At 41.8% G+C, this 22,616-nt stretch overlaps 1 long non-coding RNA gene across 2 annotated transcripts in view; it reads right to left on the bottom strand.

The window, feature by feature from the left end:
* Positions 1-20,322, bottom strand: part of LOC122539679 (uncharacterized) — a 36,231-nt gene extending 15,909 nt beyond the window's left edge. Inside the window, exons 1-3 of one of the 2 annotated variants that reach the window (XR_006309148.2) lie at positions 20,212-20,322; positions 4,637-4,857; positions 3,266-3,412 (exon numbers count right to left, since the gene is read on the bottom strand). This is a non-coding gene — a long non-coding RNA (uncharacterized LOC122539679). The remainder of the gene's footprint in view (positions 1-3,265; positions 3,413-4,636; positions 4,858-20,211) is intronic. The other variant, XR_006309149.2, reaches the window with a different exon arrangement.
* Between the last annotated feature and the right edge of the window lie 2,294 nt (positions 20,323-22,616).

Here is a 22,616-nt window from a genome sequence, read left to right as displayed (position 1 = left end):
TAAAAGTGCTACAAAGTGGTTGGGTGTAAGAGCTGGTAGTGAAGCCTGCCAGAGTCAAATAGTCCATCAGCTCTAACAGATCTGTAAGATAAATGGCACTGGCATTTGCTGAAGGAAATCAATCTGAAACAAGCCTGCACTGATCCTATTAGCACGGCAGGGGTTTCAAACATGAAACAACATACATGACATTTCAACACCAAGCATTTCTCTGGAGTTTATTCTTACGATTGTTTGAATATAAGTGTGAATCCCAATTAGTTAATGGTAATAAGAGGTGTCTCTTGGGATTAATTTGCACCTTGTTTAGATTGAGAATTAGCCTTAATTGAGGTTTAGTAGATCATTTGCATTGGTGGAGTTTCTTACAAATGGAATTGGGAACTCTGCATGTAATGTTTCAGTACATTTTGTTTTGATGTAAGACCCTGTAGGCAGTGAGCAGAAGGATGCTGCAGGATTCACTTGACGGTTAATAACTTCTGTTCTTGCAATTACATTATCTTGAAATCAGCTCAAGCATGAAATGCAATCCCAAATTGGCTCCCTGTTCAGCATAAGCAAGCTAGTGCTGCATTCACTTAAGATAGTCATACATATAAAAACAGGAGCACAATCTTTGCAAATCAAAAAGATCTATAGTCTGCATTGTGACCATTTCTTGGTAATGTCTGAGGTGATTCAAGACTGAGAGGTATGACCTGATTTGAGAAAAGGTAGAAAATTGTGTTCTTTCAAAAAGTAAAAGATGCAATTTATTTAAATACTTTGTGACAGAAAATACAGCTGCCTGAGAAAATGGAAGATAAAGCCTTCGGAAATGCTTTGAGGAGTGCTCTTTCAGGCATAGAAAAATTAAGAGGAGTAAAAACATCTGGAAAGGTGGCAATGTATTTTGGGCTCAATTCAACCTGTCAGATTCTGAATTCCTCAGGCTGTAGTAGAGTGATTCTGGCAGCAGTGTTCTGTGGGGGGTGGGATTGATGTGCGAGCGACTTGGCAGCCTGAGTTATTCTAACCTTCGCTGACTTTCTGCAGCGCCTCACACTATCAGCAACAGGCTGCTTCATATCTGTAAGAGCTAATGGGAAAGGACAGGTTGCCCTGTGAGCAATTTGTTTCGAGAGTTGCAAACATTCAGGAATTCTGCTACAGACACAGCATGGAAATTCTTCATATTAACAGCTTGAATACTCAAAGGTGTCAACAAGTAGTTACTGTTCATTTTGGTAGGACTTCTTTTGATTTGAAGGAACATTTGCCGATAGAATTTTGAAGCTTAATTTTTAGTAAGTATTTGGTCATCTTTTATTTTAGTGACTATTTTCAGAATAATTGAACATACAGCATGGGTCATTTGAGTGGAACAATCCAGCTGGCTACCTCCCCTGCTTTCTTCCTGCAATTGTTTCTTCAGGTATTTATCAAATTCTCTTTTGCAGGCTATATTAAATCTGTTCCAGCAGTCTTTCAGGCTGAGTACCGTATATACTTCTGTATAGGTTGAAGTTTTTAGTCTATTTTTAAAAGGTTCAATTTAGAGGGTTGACTAATACACGGGTACTAGTTGTGAGGGGCTGAAATTCATGCTGCAGTCCGAAATACTGTATTATTAGCAAAAGTCAATTTGATCGCACAACTAATCCCAGATAAAGAAGAAAAACACAATGAATTATGCTAAAGGTAATTACCAGATAATAGCAAGAAATCAGTTCAAAAATTTAACACGTCAAAGATTAGTTGAAATCCTGCAAAATCGCACTGTTCAGCATCATCATGTCATGATATAATGGCACATTTAAAATGAAATATTTATTATATTCTGAATGTGTAAGCATCTTGAACTTACCTGCCAAATTCTTCCGTTTCTCTCCCATTCACTCTCATATGTTATGAACCTCAGCAAGACTAACACATTTGTCAAAGAATTAAAAATATACCAGTCTGCAACTAATATGTCTCACTTTTATTCAGATATAATGGCGCAATTAAAATGATTAACTTTTTAATGGTATTAGCTTTTGGATGTATTATGAACAAAGTACGATAAGTACCGATAGACTTAGTCCTTCAAAGTTTGGGTGAAGATTTGTAGCTCGGGTGCTCGTTGTGGTTCTGTTCGCCGAGCTGGAAATTTATGTTGCAAACGTTTCGTCCTCTGTCTAGGTGACATCCTCAGTGCTTGGGAGCCTCCTGTGAAGCGCTTCTGTGGTGTTTCCTACGGCATTTATAGTGGCCTGTCCCTGCCGCTTCCGGTTGTCAGTTCCAGCTGTCCGCTGTAGTGGCCGGTATATTGGGTCCAGGTATCTGTGTTTGTTGATGGAGTTTGTGGATGAGTGCCATGCTTCTAGGAATTCCCTGGCTGTTCTTTGTTTCGCTTGCCCTATAATGGTAGTGTTGCCCCAGTCAAATTCATGTTGCTTGTTGTCTGCGTGTGTGGCTACTAAGGATAGCTGGTCGTGGCGTTTCATGGCTAGTTGATGTTCATGGATGCGGATCGTTAGCTGTCTTCCTGTTTGTCCTATATAGTGTTTTGTGCAGTCCTTGTATGGGATTTTGTACACTAACATGAATTCGACTGGGACAACACTACCATTATAGGGCAAGCCAAACAAAGAACAGCCAGGGAATTCCTAGAAGCATGGCACTCATCCACAAACTCCATCAACAAACACATCGACCTGGACCCAATATACCGGCCACTACAGCGGACAGCTGAAACTGACAACCGGAAGCGGCAGGGACAGGCCACTATAAATGCCGTAGGAAACACCACAGAAGCGCTTCACAGGAGGCTCCCAAGCACTGAGGATGTCACCTAGACAGGGGACGAAACGTTTGCAACAAAAACTTCCAGCTCGGCGAACAGAACCACAACAACAGACTTAGTCCTGGTCTGAACAAATGACTGAATCAAAACGTGCTGTAGTAAACCAAGTGGGCTAAGTAGAGTTATGAATGAGTGAATGGAGACACAATATAGTAAACAAAGAGCTATGAGTGGAGTTACCAGTATGAATGAATGAGTGCAGTTTTGTTTCAGTGGGTTAATGGGAACATGCAGTTTCCTTTGTAAGAGATTTATAATGCAACATAATAGAGTTGACTTATGCAAGAGATATGTAGAAAATACAAGATTTTTTGGCCAAATTAAGGAGTCAACTTATACATGAAATTGACATACACATGAGTATATACGGTATTTCAAAGCTTCACTAGTAATTATATTTTTCCTTCTGTCACATCTGGTTTTTCGGCTACTTACCATGAATCAGTGCTGTTGGGTTAGATATTTCTTCATTAGTCTGTTTAGAGATGTTATGACACACTTTTGGAGCAGGTGCGACTTGAAGTCAGGTCTTCTGGCTCAGAGTTACGGACATTACCACTGTACCACAAAGGTCCGGAAGGTCTGTTTGATCAAAATGTTTCTGATTAATCCATTCAGAGATATTAAACACACCAGTGTAGCAGATGGGACTTGGACCCAATCCCCCTAGTCCAGAGGAAGGAACACTATTACTGTGTTACAAGAGTCCTCATGTGCTGTGTGGTTATTGACATCTCGCTCACTGTAAAATGTTTTTTTAAAATTTATGAACCAAGCTCTTTGTGATTTTAAACATTGCTATTCGATCTCTCTTACTCTCCCCTCCTCTAAGGAGCACAGCCTCAGCTGCCATCTATACAACTGCAATCCCTCATGTCAGAGTCTCAAATGCCTTCAGAAAGCTTCTTCAATTCTTCAGGGTGGATGTGGGCACAAGTGCCAGGCTACCATTACGGAAGGAGGAAACCAGTGTGTTTTTTAGATTAGATTACTTACAGTGTAGAAACAGGCCCTTCGGCCCAACAAATCCATACCGACCCTCCGAAGAGCAACCCATCCAGACCCATTCCCCTACATTTACCCCTTCACCTAACACTACGGTCAATTACGCATGGCCAATTCATCTAACCTGCACATTTTTGGACTGTGGGATACTCGTGGCTTTGTGCTAACAGGTAGGAGGAGTGAGGAAAGAGGATTGTCGAGAAGGGATGAAGTTGGACTTTGGAGGCATTGTTGACCTGCACTCACCTAACCATTAACCCCACCCCCATTCCCACCCTCACTACCATGGACTGCCAACATGGCCCCGTCTGAGCCTCATCCTGCAATGTGGGCAGACGTGTCTGCCACCATAAGATACCAGCAAGGCCACCAGCTTTTCCCTAAGTGGGTACAGAACAACCTCGGTTATCAAAAAGTCAATTATCCAAATTTCGGATTATCCGAACAAGATCTCAAGATACCGTAAAAACATTATCTGTTATCTGAACAATCAGTTATCCGAAAAATCAGTTATCTGAACAAAATACTGCCCACCCATCTCGTTTGGATAATCAAGGTTGTTTTGTATTTACTTGATGAGAATGAGTGAGCTGTCAGCTGTGGGTAATTTGTGCTGGTCTGACAGTATCACATGGAGCTGGAGACATGCTGGGAGTCAGCCTACCTCTGAGGTATTGTTTCTCCACTCCTACTCTCAAATCTGTGACTTAATTGTCAAAGCTCAGGATTCCATTGGGTAATCGTCTCCCTTCGTTTTGCATCCTTCTGCCCCTTGCTTCGACCACTATCCCTGATACTTACAGCTGAGCAGGTAGATGTTGACATCTCATCCTCAGTTCCCCCTATGATTGGTCACTTGCAGAAACCAGCCAGGTGCATTGCAGGATAATATTCTTTCCAAGTCAGATGTACCTCCGCCTCAGTGCATCCCAGATCTGAGCTAAACAGACAACAATGTGACCTGAGTCAGTCCCAGCATCTGCAGTGTCCCTTGTTCAAATGGATTGACCAGTGATTAAACTCTGAGAAACCAAGAAACAAAAAGGGATTATATTTATGTAACACTTTCCATGGCCTTAAAGTGCCTCATTGTGCTTTAATAACAAAGAAGTTTCTTTTTGTTTCAAAAATAAACTTTATTCATAGAAAATATACATACACAGTTACAAAAGCAGTTCTGTTCTGTGCAGTAGCATATGAAGGAAATAAACAAACATTAGAGTTTGACTGTATCCAACAAACAAACCAAAGGCATTTCTTACTTGTGCAGGATTATATTTATATATAGTTGAGGCAGTGGGAGGGTCCAATAACAGAATAGACTCCCATTTACCTCTAGCAGAAAGACCTCAATGGTGGTCTTTCCCCATTGCGCCATGGTGACAGCTGCCCCAGGCTTTAGTGCGTCCCTCAGCACGTAGTCCTGGATCCTGAAATGTGCCAGCCTGCCACACTCGGTCAAGGTCAGCTCCTTGCTCTGGAAGACCAACAAGGTTTGGGCAGACCAAAGAGTATCTTTCACTGAGTTGATGGTCTTCCAGGCACAGTCAATGTTTATCTTGGTGTGTGACGTAGGCACAGAGCCCAGCATCACTGACCTGCTTGGGAGGAACCTTGACGTAAACCAATGCATCCTTCCCCAGACTTCCTTTGTTAAGACAGGAGATATGTGTCAGCCTCACTCCCCCGCACCACCCCAGCCACTTCATGGGCAGCATGCGGTGGCGCAGACAGACCGCAGGCATATCAGAAGGATCTCACAGGAAGTGCCCTTCTCATCACCAGCCAAGCGATGCCTTAGTTTAAAACCAAAGTCATACTTTTTTTAAAAAAGTTTAACCCCTACAATAGCATAGCGTTATGTGTGCAGTCAATTTGTACATGTTTACCAGATGATCCGTTTTTTTGAAGTAATAGTGATTTAGGGATAAGTGTTGATCTGGACATCAGTGAGAGCTTCCCTAGTCATCTGTGGCATGGATCTTCTGTGTTGAATTGAGAGAACACATAGAGTTTCAGTTTAATTTGAAATAACATGGTACAATTGGTATTGCAGTGGTGTGAACCACAGGCCATTGATTGTGTTACTTCTGATATCTGTTTTTAGTCCTCCTCCCCCTCTGTCACTTTATTGTGCTTCCTCTTTCCGAAGCTCCCGACAGACTACCAATTCCCCCTGCTTGAAGCATCTGCTGCTTACCTGTTTACAGGTGGATAACAGGCAAGTGGCTAGAAGGTGGTCATACCTACTGGCTGCACTTTACATGGTATCTCTCCTCAAAGTCAGAGCCAAGATAGAAAACTGACCTTGCAGGTACTTGCAAGGGATGTGTAATCTGCAACTTTACATTTTTCCTGCATTCATTAATCTATTTAACCATTGGTTTACAAAAGATTGATAAAAATAATAAAAGCCTACAGCAAAGCAATTTACAGTCACACCAGGTTTCTGCTGGGCAATTTCTTTAATTATCCTTATCTCTACTGTGAAGAATTAAGTTTATTAGCATCAAATCCTGAAATAGAAAGAAGTAATTGAGATGTGGCGAAGGTTCCTACGACATTAGGCTGCTCCCTTTGAAGTTCTGAGTGGGTGCAGTTGGTATTACACTTAGAACAGATTCGGGCCCAGCATTGTACCTTCTGAGAAAGGAAGATCAATTTTAATCCATGAAACATAATAATACTTTTGGCGACCAATTTTGGAATAATACTTAAATTAGTCTTCTAATAATGGAATCCTGTTCTAAAACAATGGGCCATAATCCATCCATAATAGTTTAGAAGCAATAATGACATACTGCGGAGGGTTACTACTTGCTGCTTTGGTTTTTTAAATTCATTTACAGGATAGGGATGTCACTGGCCAGGCCAGCATTTATTGCCAAGTTGCCCAGAGGACAGTTAAGAATCAACCACGTTGCTGTGGGTCTGGAGTCACATATAGGCCAGACCAGGTGAGGATGACAGTTTCCCTTCCCTGAAGGATGTGAGTGAGCCAGGTGTTGAACAGTCATCAGCAGTTTCATAATCATCATTTGGCCCTTAATTCCTGGTTTTTATGGATTTCAAATTCCACCATCTGCCATAGCAGGATTCGAACCCAGAACCCCAGAACCTTATCTGGGTCGGTAGATTAATAATCTAGTGATAATGCCATTAGGACATCATCACCTGCCCTTTTTGATCAGCTCTGAACTGCCAGTAAATGAGACTAGGGCCATTATTGCTAGAAACTGGCATGGCCTTCATTTCCTAATCGACGTCAATGAAATTGCACAGTGGCTCAGGGGTTAGCACAACTGTCTCGCAGCATCAAGGACGTGGGTTCAATTCAAACCTCGGGTGACTGTCTGTGTGGAATTTGCACATTCTCCCCGTGGCTGCGTGAGTTTCCTTCAGGTGCTCCGATTTCCTCCGACAGTCCGCCAGTTAGGTGGATTGGCTGTGCTAAATTGCCCATTGTGTCCAGGTATGTGTCCAGGTATGTGTGAGTTTACCATGAGAAATGTGGGTAGAGGGGTTGGGTGGGATGCTCTTTGGAGGGTTGGTGTGGACTCAATGAGCCGTATGGTCTGTTTCCACACTGCAGGGATTCTCAGAGCCAACCAGATGCAGGGCCGGAAAGAAGTAACAGTGGAACTGATGCCTGATTTAGATTGGTCTGACCTGTCTTGTATACTTCTAAGTGGAGTTCCAATTTGACCAATTACTGCTTTTTATTTCCTGTTTTTCCCCAATGAGGAGTCAGTTCCATGCTGGCACCTCCTTCATACCTACATGGTTGCGTGCTGAAGTAACATCCTTTGGACCTGAGATGGTTCTCCTTCAGCCCCTTAGCATCAGAGCAGTGTGGCTGCAGTGTGCTGTATGTGATGCACATTGATGGTAGCAATCCTGAATTCCGCCAAATGCACCACCTTGAAGAGCAAGGATCATGGGTACAAGCATGGAAATACTGGCATGTAAACATTCTACTGCAGGTCACACAACTCCTGACATGGAGATGTATTTCTGTTCCTTCATGCAGTGGATTGAAATCCTGGAACTCCCTTAACAACAGCATTGTCAGAATATGCCTTCACTTATTCAAATGGACAGTTCCAGAAGAAGTGCCACCAGCCCAGCTTTGGAATGTTTGCTACTCAGCCTCCTGGGCAGTGTTCTAATGTGTAATGTGTGTCTTCGGAGGGGAATCACTGTCGGAAATGAGGTCGCAATTTGAACACTAAAAACAGCAATTGAGGAAGTGATCAGATGATCTGGCTTTGGTGGTGTCAGTAGTGGATAAGTACTGACCATGGCTTCCTCTGCAAAGTAATCTCATACGATACATTACAAATAACAAATGGGGTCATGGCCTAATGTGTCATCTGAAAGAAGACATTTTCTAATATTATAGAACTGGTGGGGCCAGGCCTCCTGCTTTTCCAGAAGTTGCTACCTTTCCTTCTAAGGAAAGGCGCCTCTTCTCATTTCTTGTGACTAGACATGTTGGAGGGCATGGGGGTAAGGACAGATTGTAAAGTCGAGGATTCCTGGTTCACTGGCTAAGTCAAACTCATCTTACCCCTCAGCTAATCAAAATACTGTAGCTTTCAGAAGGCTGAATGTGGACCTCATCGGAGAATGTGGAATTATTTGGACCCGTAAAGATTTGTAATAACTGAGGCCAATATCCCTTTACCAGGTCACCCTTTATTTATCCATGAACAGTCCTTGACTCAATACTGTCTCTTCAGAGTCAGCTCTGAGTGTCAGCATCTCTGCCACTCCTTTTCGGTTTGCTGTCTAATGTTGCTTGTGTCTTCACGCCTGCCTTTGAAGTTTGGACTGCTCTTTCTGTCAGGCCATTGAACAATAGATGGTATGGACTGCCCTTTTATTTCAAATGTCATTCAATTTTAGAAAATACTCAAATTCCCTGCTGGCAAACACTGGCCTGTCATCTGTGACCAACACTTCCGGGACTCTGTGTGTTGAAAAAGATGTACACAGCTTGTCATCCCCATGTTTGACGAATGAACTCTATGCACATCCAACCACTTTGAGTGGCATCTACAATGACCAAGAAGATTGAACCCATGAAAGGACCTGCATAGTTGATGTGCAGAGTTTATCCAGCCATTCCAATGGTTATTGGGGAGCTGCTCGTGGTGATTTTGTGTTGGTTGGCACTCTGGGCACTGCCCTACCAATGTAGCTATGTCTGCATCCAGGCCTGGCCACCAGACATAACGTCTTGCCAACTTCTTCATTTTTGGAGATCCCTGGATGACCCTGGTGGAGTTCAGCCAGTACTTGATGGTAACCTTTGCTCAGGACAATCACTCTTGCTCGCCATAATAATGTGCTGTCCTCTACTGTGATCTGATCGCTCCGTGCCTGAAAAAGTTTCTATTTTGGTTGTGACGGCCCTTTGCTTTCCTTCAGCCCCTTCCGGTATTTCAGTTTTGCCAGGAGTGCATATTTCTGTGTTCAAAGTGTGATATCATTAGCTGTGACCTGGGGGTGTGTCCAGAAAATTTAATACAATTACAGTCTCTTCCAGTGGGGAAACCACCGGTGGTCTATCTGATAATGGGAGGTGGCACAATGCATCCGAATTCATGACTCAGCCTCCTGGACTGTGTTCTAACATGTATTTATGAGCACTTAGTATTAGAGCCCACCACTGAATGCAGCCTGCAGATATAGGTGGCTCTGCCTTGTTCTCTTTAAGCAGACCAAGTAGGGGTTTATAGTCCATTATTATCAGAAATGTTCATCCATAAAGGTATTGGTGAAACCTCCTGACTCCAAATATGACCACCAATCCTTCTTTTTCTACCTGGGAGTATTTACACTCTGCATTAGCCAAAGCCCTGAATGCATACACTATTGGGTGTTCTTCTCTATTGGGCCACCTATAAGCTAATACCACCCTGATGCCACATGTGGAGGCATTACAGGTCTATACTAGATCTCACTTGGCACCACAGTTTGCCAACACCTTAGAGGATGATAGCTGTTTCTTCATTTCACTGAAAGCTATGGCTTGCCTAAGTAAGAGCGTCCAAGGTTGACCCTTTTTTCAGAGTTAATACAAAGATGCCGGGATGGAGGTCATGTTAGGTATGAACTTTCTGTAATAATTTACCAGCTCGAGAAATGACTCCATCTCCTGGATAGACGTGGGAGCCGGGGCACCTTTGAACAATCTTGCTTTATCTTCCAACGAGTGTAACCCAGTCTTGTCAACTGTGTAACCCAAGTAGGACACTTGTGGAACATGGAACACACATTTTTCCCTTCTTATATATGCCTGCCTTGGAAAAATGCCTTAGGACTATGTCCATGTTCTTCAAGTGTTCCTCATTAGATTTCCCTATTATTAGAATATCATCCAGGTAAATGGTGACCTGGGTAGACCTTGTAGAATGTTCTCCATACTCCACTGAAAAATTGAGCAGGCTGATGATACCCCAAATGGCATTTTCGCATATTGGTACAAACCCTAATGTGGTTAATGTCCATGATGAAAAGAATGTTAGAATAATGTAACACTACTAGGCAGAAAAATGTAATAATGTGAGATCTACAGTCTTGTGAATGAACAACTTAAGGCTTTGTTTAACATAAATATATAAAAGAGGATGCGAAGAGAGGGATCTCCTATCTTGAGGCCTAGTGCCAGGCTCTAGTTCCATGTGGTGTCACTATGACACAGTTCCTTTTTCACATGCTCAGTAGATATAGTTGGAGTAAAATTCCTTTTAATCTACAAGAAGAAGAGTAAAACCATGGCTTAGCATTTCTACTGTGCAGTAGACATTGTAATATCATGACTCCTATCTTTATAACTTCTGCCTTAATGTCATGTGGAATTGCAATGGGGCTATCAAAAAGGGATTAAGTTTCTTGGGCCTAATATTCTCTTCAGGTTCAAAAATTGTGTTTTACTTGCTCCAGTCATCAAAACCGTTCTTGCAATTGTAAGAAGAGTAAAATGGGACAAAAGGAATGATTTCTTTAGGACAGATGTGAGGGAAGCTGGAGTTGGGAAGTAAAGGGACTGTGTGCAATTAAGCTGCAACAGGAAAGCCAGACCTCAATCATGGAGGAAGAGTCAATGAGAAGCTATTCACTGAGGTCCCTTTGAGCTCCCATTGAGTCACCTCAGTGATACAGTGGGCAATAATTTCCATTCAAATCAGCCAATGAGTGAGTGGGTCTTCCATCAAGTAACAGAGCAGCAGCCCTGGGCATGTTTGCTACAATAGGAATTAAATTTACCTCGATAAGTATTGATAATATCACTATAATTGTATATTAAAATGGTGTGAAATTGTCAGTAGTTAAAGTGAATATTCACAATGGTGAGGCCTGTGGGAGTGGAGTGTTAAACATTGTGTTTGTAATAGATAAGCCAGGCTGTATATTGTAAAAGTGTTCATGTTTGCATTCTTAAGAAGCTAAATGAAATATGCAAACAAAATCTAACGATCATAAATCATTGTTATATTATGTCTGATACAATTGCCAAGTCGCTATGTTTTATGATCTGGTTCCTAATGCTTTAGTTATATTGCTTACATTTTAAATAATTTTATTTGTATGTCTGCATCTAATCTATTTCAGGCAAGTTCTGCATTTGTTATCTAGTTGTATCAAACAAGTTACCTTGCTTCCGAGTTTCAAAGATAAATCTTGTGGTTTTGAGTTAGAAAAAAGATCTTCCTCTAACTAATCTCATTTCGACAGATGAACTATGGTTGACATGTCATCATTCACAGTATTGCAACAACAAGATTAGAAGGCTATACATTATACAAGTGTGCGAGAGTTTCTGCCTCATTGTGCTGCCTGTGTGTGCTCTCTGCTGAGTCCATTGGTATAAAGACCAAGTCAAATGTATATGAATTCATAGAGACAGAATACTCTGTGTGTGAGCATGTATTGCTTCCTTGGAATGATGCTGACACTTAATTATGGAAAGAACCTACACTTTGAACATGTGGATGCTGTTGGGCTACAGCTACTACACACTTATGGCTGACCAGGAAGCTCTCCTACACTTACTGCCTGCTATAGACATGTTGACAGATTAATATTCAACCTGGTTCATTATTATTTTACTCACTCGTGTGGTGTGGACATCACTGGGTGGTCAATACTTTACTGCCTGTCGCTAGTTGCCCTTGAGAAGGTGGTGGTGAGTTGATTTCTTGAACTGCTGTTGCAGTTTCTTGTGCATTTCTTGTACGGTAGGTAGACCCACAATGTCATTAGGGAGGGAGTTCCAAGATTTTTCTAGTGAAATTTTAAGTCTACCTATTGTACAAATGACACATCTATATTTACGTTTGTACAATGGCGCTGCAACATTTAATTCAGGCACAATGTGAAAACAGGAGATTATTTAAACTTCAAACAAAAACAAAATACTGGAAATATTCCAGAGAGTGATTTATAGAGAGAAACAATGAATTATTGTTTCAAATATTGAACCTTCCATAGAGTTAGCATATACTGCAAACAGGCAGTAGGGGAAAAGATAAACAGAAAATAAATTTCGCCTAAACTAAATTCGAGGAGCTAATTGGAACATTTTGGTGTTTTCTAAATGCTGACACAAATGAGACAGAAGACTTCTGGAAGTAAGTCAGAGGAATCTGGTTTGTATGGCTGGAAACTTAGATCAATGTGTTTCTCATCTGGAGTGGGCTTCCTGTTTTTAAAGGAAGTCACAATCCCAGGAGTAACCTTTGTTCTTGTAGAATAGCAATTGTACTTCGGTGCGCATAGATTCAAAGAGTCACAATGCAAATTCATTACAAATATCAACTCCTGATCCCCAGCCCCTGATCGTGATCTGATTTACTTATGGCTGATGCAACCCTATTCTGTACAGATGCTGGTCTGCACAGCATAGCTGTTGGCTGTAACAGACTCACAGAATAGTCTTGCAGGCATATCTCACACAATGCCAAGATCTGTGTTCTGAAACAGTAGTATTTCCAATATAATTCCTGACCTTTTTTATTTATAAAGTAATGTTTCCTGTGGAGAAAATTGGTTTGAAAAAATATCAATCTTTGGATAGTTTTGGATTCCAGGTTCCCTTTCTTGTATTCAATGTTTAAAAAGTTTTGGATACCAAGTGCTAAAAGGATTCTGAGGCAAAAACTAGGCTGTTCATTGTCAGCGACTGACACTGGCAAGCGAGAAAGGTTTACTTTACGCGATAGAAAAGTACCAGAAATTAGAGGATCATCATTCGCAATTTGTTCACCTCAGGATTAAGAGAAACCGCTGCAAAGTCTGGGCAATGAACCAGTTTGAGTTGAAAGGCTCAATGGTTCAAAATCTTTCTACTAAACTGAACTAAGTCTGCGCCTTTGTCGGCTGAAGTTGACTTTGGCCCCAAGTTCAGAAGGGTTGGGTGATGTCGGGTGTCCTGTAAATAGCGACTGTTCTGTTCTGGCTATAATTGGCATAAAGAGAGCATGACAGAAAGCGTGAATCAATCCTTGATCATATGTTGTCACCAAAATAAAAACTTGAGTTCCATTTAAGCCTTGGTCATGTGACCATTGCATGACAGAAGCAAAGCAAAGTGACAGTGCAAACGCCAGCTATATGGTTCAGGAGTGATTGGCTGAATCTGTCACTTTTTTTTCTTTTGACTTATAGAGACTGGTTTGTTCTGAGCAACAACTGTGCAATTTTATGATAGAAATTCTGGCTGTGATCAACTGTCTGTTCAAATAGATCCTGGAATGTTTTCACAGAATTGTAGAATTGCTGTTTGTGACTCTCATTTGAGAGAGATGCAAGCACAGAGGTGCTATTGTTGTACAGATCTGACATGCAGTGAATCCAGAATTCAATAATTGTAGGTTTACACAGGATGAGAATATGCTGCAGCTGCAGTTCAAGAAATGGTCCACGTCCAATTTCTGAAGGGAAAGTAGGGAGAGGCAATAAATAAACTGACATCTATCTATATTCCGATCCCTTATAGGATGAATATGGGGAAAGCACAAAACATCAGTGACAACACAGGAGCAGGAATAGGCCATTCAGCCCCTCCATCCTGTTCTGGCTTTCAATGAGATCATGACTGTTCTTTGGCCTAACTCCATATACCTGCTTTTGACTCATATCCCTTAATACATTTGCTTAACAAACATTAATCTAACTCAGATTTAAAACTAACAACTGATTTAGCGTCCATTGCCATTTGTGGAAGAGAGTTCAAACCATCTACCACCCTTTGTGTGTAGAGATGCTTCCTACCAACTTTCCTGAATGGTTTGGCTCTAATTCTTGGGCTATGCCACCTAGTTGTAGAATCTCCAACTCATAGAAATTGTTTATCTCTATCTACCCTGTCTTGTTAATATCTTGAAGACTTTGATCAGATTAATCATTTCTAACCTTCTAAAGTTAAGAGAAAACAGGCCCAATTTGTATAACTCTCCTAATTCAACTTCAAAATTCCAGGGATCATTGTTGTAAACCTATGTTTATACTCCCTTTTAAGGTGTGGTGTCCAAACCTGTGCACAATACAAGTGTTTTAATTGCATTTTCAATTTGTGATTGAAATGTTGGAAAAGAGCAGTCAAAGGAGGGGGAAGCATTATAAGACCATAGACCATAAACGTATGGGCAGAATTAGGCCATTTGGCCCATTGGGTCTGCTCTGCCATTTGATAGTGGCTGATTTGTTTCTCAAACACATTGTCCTGCTCTCTCCATGCGACCCTTGATTCTCTTTTTTATCAAGATCCTATCTACCTCTATCTTAAACTTACTCAATGACTTGGCTTCCACAGCCCTCTCTGGCAATGAGTTCCACAGATTCACTACCCCTTGGCTGAAGAAATTCCTCCTTACTTCATCCCTTCACCCTGAGGCTGTGCCCTTGGATATTAGTCTCTCTTACTCGTGGAAACATCTTCTCCATGTCCACTCTATCCAGGACTCAGTATTCTGTAAGTTACAATCAGATTCTCCTCATCCTTTTAAACTCCATCCACCCAGTGACCTCAACCACACCTCATGTAACAAGCCCTTCATCCCCAGGACCATTCTTGTAAACCTCCTTTGAACCACCTCCAAGGTCAGCACATCCAGAACCAGAAGGCATAGGTTTAGGGTGAGAGGGGAAAGATATAAAAGAGACCTAAGGGGCAACTTTTTCACGCAGAGGGTGGTACGTGTATGGAATGAGCTGCCAGAGGATGTGGTGGAGGCTGGTACAATTGCAACATTTAAGAGGCATTTGGATGGGTATATGAATAGGAAGGGTTTGGAGGGATATGGGCCGGGTGCTGGCAGGTGGGACTAGATTGGGTTGAGATACCTGGTCGGCATGGACGGGTTGGGCCAAAGGGTCTGTTTCCATGCTGTACATCTCTATGACTCTATGACTCTATCCTTCCTTAGATAGGTGGCCCAAAACTGCTCATAATATTCTAAATGCAGTGTGATCAGAGTCTTATACAGCCTCAGAAGTGCATCTCTGCTCTTGTATTCTAGCCTTCTTGAAATGTAAACTAACATTGCCTTCCTAACTGCCAGCTAAGCGTACGTGTTAATCTCAAGAGAATTTTGAACTAGCACTCCCAAATCCCTTTGTGCTTCAGATTTCTGAAGCCTTTCCTTATTTAAAAAATAGTCTATGCCTCTGCTCTTCCTACCAAAATGTACAAACTCACACTTTGCCACATTGTATTCCATTTGCCATTTCTTTGCCTACTCGCCTAGCCTGTCCAGGTCCTTCTGCAGTCTCCCTGTTTCCTTAACACTAGATTAGATTAGATTACTTTACAGTGTGGAAACAGGCCCTTCGGCCCAACAAGTCCACACCGCCCCGCCGAAGCGCAAACCACCCATACCCCTACCCCTACATTTACCCCTTACCTAACACTATGGGCAATTTAGCATGGCCAATTCACCTGACCTGCACATCTTTGGCCTGTGGGAGGAAACCGGAGCACCCGGAGGAAACCCACGCAGACACGGGGAGAATGTGCAAACTCCACACAGTCAGTCGCCTGAGGCGGGAATTGAACCCGGGTCTCTGGCGCTGTGAGGCAGCAGTGCTAACCACTGTGCCACCGTGCCGCCCACCTGCTCCTTTACCTATCTTTGTGTCATTTGCAAACTTAGTATCAATGCCTTCTGTTCCTTTGTCCAAATTGTTTATGTATATTGTGAATAGTTGACCTTTGTAGAACACCACTACTCACTGGTTGCCAACATGAAAAAGACACCCTTATCCTTACTCCCTGCCTTCTGCCAGTCATCTATACCAGCACCTTGCCCTTAACACCATGGGTTATTATTTTATTTAGCAGCTCCTGTGTGACACCTTGTCAAAGGCCTTCTGAAAATCCAAATAGATCACATTCACTAGCTCTCCTTTCTCTGACTTGCTGATTACCTCCTCATTCTAATGGATTTGTCAGGCATGACCTTGCCTTGATGAAGCTGTGCTGACTCAGCTCTATTTTACCATGCACTTCCAATTACTCCGCAGTCTCTTTCTTAATAATGGATTCTAACAGCCTACTAATGACCAATGACTAGGAGAGAGTGAGGACTGCAAATGCTGGAGATCAGAGTCGAGAGTGTGGTACTGGAAAAGCACAGCCGGTCAGACAGCATCCGAGGAGCAGGAGAATCAACATTTCAAGCATAAGCCCTTCATCAGGAATTCCTGATGTCTTATTCCCGAAACATTGACTCTCCTGCTCCTTTGTTCCTGCCTGACCGTGCTTTTCCAGCATCACACTTTTCAACTACCAATGACTAATGTCAGGCTAATTGGCCTCTAATTACCTGTCTTCTGCATCCTTCTCTTCTCAAACAGAGTGGGGGGATGGGGGTGGTTACTTTAGCTATTTTCGAGTCCTCTGGACTCTCACTGACTCCAGTGATGCCTGAAAGATCATGTTGAGTGCCTCCACAATCTCCTCAGCTATCCATCCAGTCCATCCAGTCCAGGTGATTTATCTACCTTCAGACCTTTCAGCTACCCCAGCACCTTCCTTTTAGTGTTGGCCACTACACTCACTTCTGCCCCATGACTCTGTGTGGTCTGAACAAACCCTTGTTCTTTAGTCTAAACACTATGCAATAAGAGCAACACACCAATTGTTTTCCTGATTGCTAGTTGTATTTATAAGCTAAATTTCTGTGTTCCTTGCATGAGTATATTCAAGTCTCTCTATCTTTGACATTTATAAGTTTCACACCTTTAAAAGAAGTTCTGTTTTCTATTTTTACAGCTGAAGTGAATAACCTTTCACTTCCTCATGTTATACTTCATCTGCCACCTTGTTTTCCAATCACTTTAACCTGGTTATGTCTCTTTGCAGCCTCACAGCTTGCATTCCTATATGGCTTTGTACTGTCAGCAAACCGAGATACCTTATTCTCAGTCTCTGCGTCTCAGGCATTAATATAGATTGTAAATAGCTGAAGCTCTAGCAGCGATGCCTGCAGCATTCCACTAGTCACAGTCTGCCAATTTGAGATGACTCATTTTCTTTGTGACAGTTGTTGAGAGTGTGTTGCTGGAAAAGCACAGAAGGTCAGACAGCATTCGAGGAGCAGGAAAATCAAGGTTTCAGGCCTGATGGAGGGATTTTGCCCAAAACGTTGATTCTCCTGCTCCTCGGATGCTGCCTGATCTGATGTGCTTTTCCAGCAACACACTCTCAATTCTAATCTCCAGCATCTGCAGACCTCACTGTCTCCTTCTTCATGACAGTTGCCAGGCCAATTAGCATATATTTCCCAGTTTACTTTTTCCTACTTTTACTGAATAGTGGAGTTACTTTTATTTACTTCCAAACCACTAAGACCTTTTGAGAATGTTGGGAATTTTGAAAAAGTATCACTAGGACATGAACTATTTTTGCAGTTGCTGTTTTTAAAACTCCAAGATTAGATTAGATTACTTACAGTGTGGAAACAGGCCCTTCGGCCCAACAAGTCCACACCGACCCGCCGAAGCGCAACCCACCCATACCCCTACATTTGCCCCTTTAACCTAACACTACGGGCAATTTAGCATGGCCAATTCACCTGACCCGCACATCTTTGTGACTGTGGGAGGAAACCCACGCAGACACGGGGAGAATGTGCAAACTCCACACAGTCAGTCGCCTGAGTCGGGAATTGAACCCGGGTCTCTGGCGCTGTGAGGCAGCAGTGCTAACCACTGTGCCACCGTGCCGCCCACAAAGATGTAGGCCAATAATTCCCGGGGGGGTTGGCATATTTTAATCACTTATGTTTCTCCAATAATTTTTGTCCACTGATATTAATTACAACAATTTTCTCAGTCCATTAGCCTTTGGTATGCCCTCTATCTCTGGATTCCAATTTATGAAGGCGGATGCAAAATGTTTGCTCAATGTCTCTGCCATTGATAATTTCTTATATTTGAGTCTCTAAGGGAACAATATTTACTTTAGCTACTTGCCTCCTTTTTATGCACTTGTGGAAGTTATTATAAATATTATTTATTTATGCTGGTTAGCATATGACCATTTTTTCTGTAATGATGCCAGCTGAAGTGGCTACTGGTCAAATCAGATCTGAGAATGAAATTTGGGTTTATTAACCATATTTTGATCCTTCTATTTATTTTAACTTGGTGATTTTTCACTGAAATGTAAACACACATGTCTGCAGATTTGGTTTTAACAATAAACCAGATATATATAAAGCCAATAAGCTTTCCAAATATAACACAGTTTGAAAACACAGGGCAAAACCAAATCCTAGTGATGCCATCAATTTACAGCTACTGAAAAACTGCACAAATGTTCCTTCCCTATCAAATCTGTCAGTTTAACATAACTGTTTTTTGTCCAGTTCTAGTCTTGTGAGCTGTGAAGCATTTTATTTGAGTCATAGCTAAAGAGTCATAGAGGGCTCCAGCACAGTAAAAGACCCTTCAGCCCATCAAAATTAATTTGACTAAAAATAACCACCTAACTCTTCTAACCCCATTTTACAGAATCTGGCCTATGGCCTTGAAAGCCTTGGCATTAGAATTGTACATCTAGAGACATTCAATGTTATGAGGGTTTCTGTCTCTACCTGCCATTCCCGAAATGTCGATTCTCCTACTCTCCGGATGCTGCCTGACCTACTGTGAATTTCCAGCACCACACTCCGCAGCCTTACAGGTGCTGAGTTCCAGATACCCACCACCTTCTGGGTGAATTTTTTTTCCAAATATCCTCTCTAAACCTCCCGTTCTTATTTTAAATTCATGTCATCTGGTTGCTGAACCCTCCACCAAAGGGAAAAGTCTGCTCCTGTGTTATGGACCTGACCAAATCCCCTCAAAATACATTATGAGAATAACCTGGACCTTAGCTTTTTCTTATTTTAATGGCAAGTGCCAGCCATTGCATTCCAGATGCAGTTTGATTGGTCAAACTACCAGTTTTGAAGCAAAGCACACTTTATTCATACACTATAATTAATGCACAACAAAAGAAAGAAGAAATTGGAATAAGTTAGCTCTATTGGAAAATTTAACAGAATAATAGATTATTTAACCACTAAACAGTAACTGTTCCAAGGCTGTAGCATCTCACAACTACATCCCTGGCAAAGACAAAGTCAGTAAAATTGATTATCTCAGAGGTAGTTCTCTAGTCCAGGAGGAAAAACACCAAGAGAAAGCTCTGAGAGAGAGAGAGTATCAGGGAGAGATGTACTGCCACTTCCAAACCCGGCTTCAAGACCCCAGCAACTGCTACTGTGAAACTACAACTAAGAATCCTGGTTCTGTGGGAGTTGACCCCACCCATTCAGGCTGCTTCTATTGTTCCAACTTTTAAAAAGAACATGGCCTCATAAATTGTTTACTTTATTGGCTCTGAGTAGATTGCTTGGCACCTCTGTCTCAAACTTGTTTCACAAAAAACAATCCAGGACAAATATACTTCTTAAAGGCATCATATCTTCACACCTATCTACCCTGTCTATGCCGCTCATAATTTTATATGTTTCAGTTATGTCTCCCCTGAGTTTCTTCTGCTCCAAGGAAAACAACTCAAGTCAATCTCTCCTCATAAATAAAACTCTCCAGATCAGGCAACGTCCTGAGAAATCTCCTCTGCACCCTCTCCAGTGCAATTACTTCCCTCCTATTTCAGAGATTCATCTTTCTCTGGTAAAACAAAATGCTATATTCTAACTTAGTTCTTCTCTTGATTGTTTTAAATTGATTGATTCTGGTTTGTGACCAACTGTCAAACTGCATTAATCTATCAGTTATTATTTTATAGATTGCCATCAGTTTGTTTCAAAGGTTGTGCCTTTTTAAGGTAAATCAATCTTACGCTTACAGCTTACCTGACAATTCAGACTCTTTGAACTGGGAGTAGTCCTTATACTTCAGCTTTCGATTCTTAGTCAAAGATGATTACATCGCACATTGTTTGAAGGGATTGAAATTGAGTGAAGTACTATGAAATGATCTCACAAAGGGCGGATGTTGAAATGAAATATATGGTTCTGTTAGTGTGAAATGAACCTCTGTTTGTTTTGACTACAGCTTCTCTGTGTTGTTTTTTGAACCTTAATTGACCTCTTCATAATGACACACAGATCCTTTATGCAATAACTATGTAAATGATAAGTATATTCTCTGGTGGTACTACCAACATGCATCATACTGCATTCATTCAGGCTAAGACCCACTTGTTTCATTAATCAGAGGATATAATTTTGAGATGTTTTGTTCAAAATCAAAACAAGACAATGTGGCTGCGAGATAGAAGTGACCAGAGGTTGGAACTCTAAATATAAAGTCGTTGAAAATGTTAATAAAGTTTCTTACTTTGTGATTTTTTGAATGGCAATAACCCCTAAAGCAAGATCAACTCATCATGAACTCAGCAATGATTTGCTTTTTCAAAGCAGGTTGCCATTCTATTGCTTGGTTGAATGAACTTCTTCAAACATTCTTTCATGGCATGTGGGCATTGCTGGCAAAGGCCAAAGTTTGTGACCCATTCTTACTTGCCCTGGAACTGAACGGCTTGCTCAATCACTCAGAGAGCAGTTACGAGTGAATGGCATTGATGTTGGACTGGGGATACTTTCATAGTTCGGGAATATAAAACTAATCTTAGTGATGGTGATCATGTGAAAAAGAAAATCTGTTTAGTTCACTAGTGTCCTTTAGGGAAGGAAATCTATTGTCCTTACCTGGTCTGGTCTGGGCACACAGCAATTTGGTTTACTTTTGACTGCTCTCTGAAGCGGGAGATTAACGTCGAAAAGGGTGGCGCTGGAAAAGCAAAGCAGCTCAGGCAGCATCTGAGGAGCAGGGGAATCAGTGTTTCAGGCATAAGCTTTTCATCAGGAATGTGGTTTCCGCCAAAGGGCTTATGCCCAAAACGATGACTGTCCTGCTCCTCGGGTGCTGCCTGGTCTGCTGTGCTTTTCCAGCACCACACTATCCGACTCTGATCTCCAGCATCTGCAGTCCTCGCTTTCTGCCCTCAGAATTGGCCTGAGTAAGCCATTCAGTTCAACGACAATTAGGGATGGGCTATAAATACAGGCGTAGCCAGCAACACACACATTGCATAAAATCAAATAAATTGGAAACCAAACATCACAAAATTATATTCTCAACCTAATATACAAAAGCTTAAGCACACGCACCAACAGATTCAAGAACAACTTAGACTAGTTAAAACTCACACAACACCAGGTTATAGTCCAACAGGTTTAATTGGAAGCACACTAGCGTTCGGAGCGACGCTCCTTCATCAGGTGGTAGTGGAGGGCTCAATCCTAACACACAGAATTTATAGCAAAAATTTACAGTGTGATGTAACTGAAATTATACATTGAAAAATTGATTGTCTGTTAAGCCTTTCATCTGTTTGAATACCATGATAATTTCACTTCTTTCATGTGTAAATCACAAAACCTTTTTTAAAAAAGTAGCATTCTCAGGTTAGCTGTTAACAATGGTGATAGTTAGACAATATGTTGAAGGTGTAAGCCCCCTGTGTTCTCTGTCTATGCCATGATGTTTAGATTGGTTCTAATCTAAAAAGTGAGATAACGGAGTTTTACATGAATTCATGCAGTTTTTGAGCAAAGTATAATGTAACCCTGCAAGTACAAATTCACCCCACAAAATATATGTGTGCATGTGGGTCTTTGTCTGTGTGTGTGTGTGTGTGTGTCTGTCTGTCTGGGTTGGGGGTTGTGAGTGTGAGAAAGTGTATATGTGTGTGTGTGTGTGTAGTGAGTGCAGAGTGTCTTAAATCTGTGAGGGGGTGCATGGGTGAGTGTGGGAGTGTGTGTGTCTGTAAGGGTATGTGTGGGTGTCTGTGTGCGCATCTGTGTATATGTGTGTCCATGTGTATGTGTGTATAGGAGTGCATGTGTGTGTGTGGAGTATCTGTGTGTGTGTATAGTGCAATGGTGGTAACCTGTAATGTGACATGAACCCAAGGTCCCGGTTGAGGCCCTCCTTATGGGTACTGAACCTAGCTATCAACCTCTGCTCGACCACTTTTCGCTGCTGCCTGTCCCGAAATCCGCCTTGGAGGATGGTCACCCAAAGGTCCGAGGTCGAATGTACTGGACCACTGAAGTGTTCCCCAACTGGGAGGGAACCCTCCTGTCTGTTGATTGTTGTGCAGTGCCTATTCATCCATTGTCGTAGCCTTTGCTCGGTTTCCCCAATGTACCATGCCTCAGGGCATCCTTGCCTGCAACGTATAGGATAGACA

This window comes from Chiloscyllium plagiosum, unplaced genomic scaffold (genome assembly GCF_037043375.1).
Source record: "Chiloscyllium plagiosum isolate Xiang-an unplaced genomic scaffold, Cpla_swu_hap1 HiC_scaffold_32, whole genome shotgun sequence".
NCBI lineage: Eukaryota > Metazoa > Chordata > Chondrichthyes > Orectolobiformes > Hemiscylliidae > Chiloscyllium > Chiloscyllium plagiosum.
The sequence above is the reverse complement of the archived record's forward strand: the minus strand, read 5'-3'. Positions and strand labels throughout refer to the sequence as shown.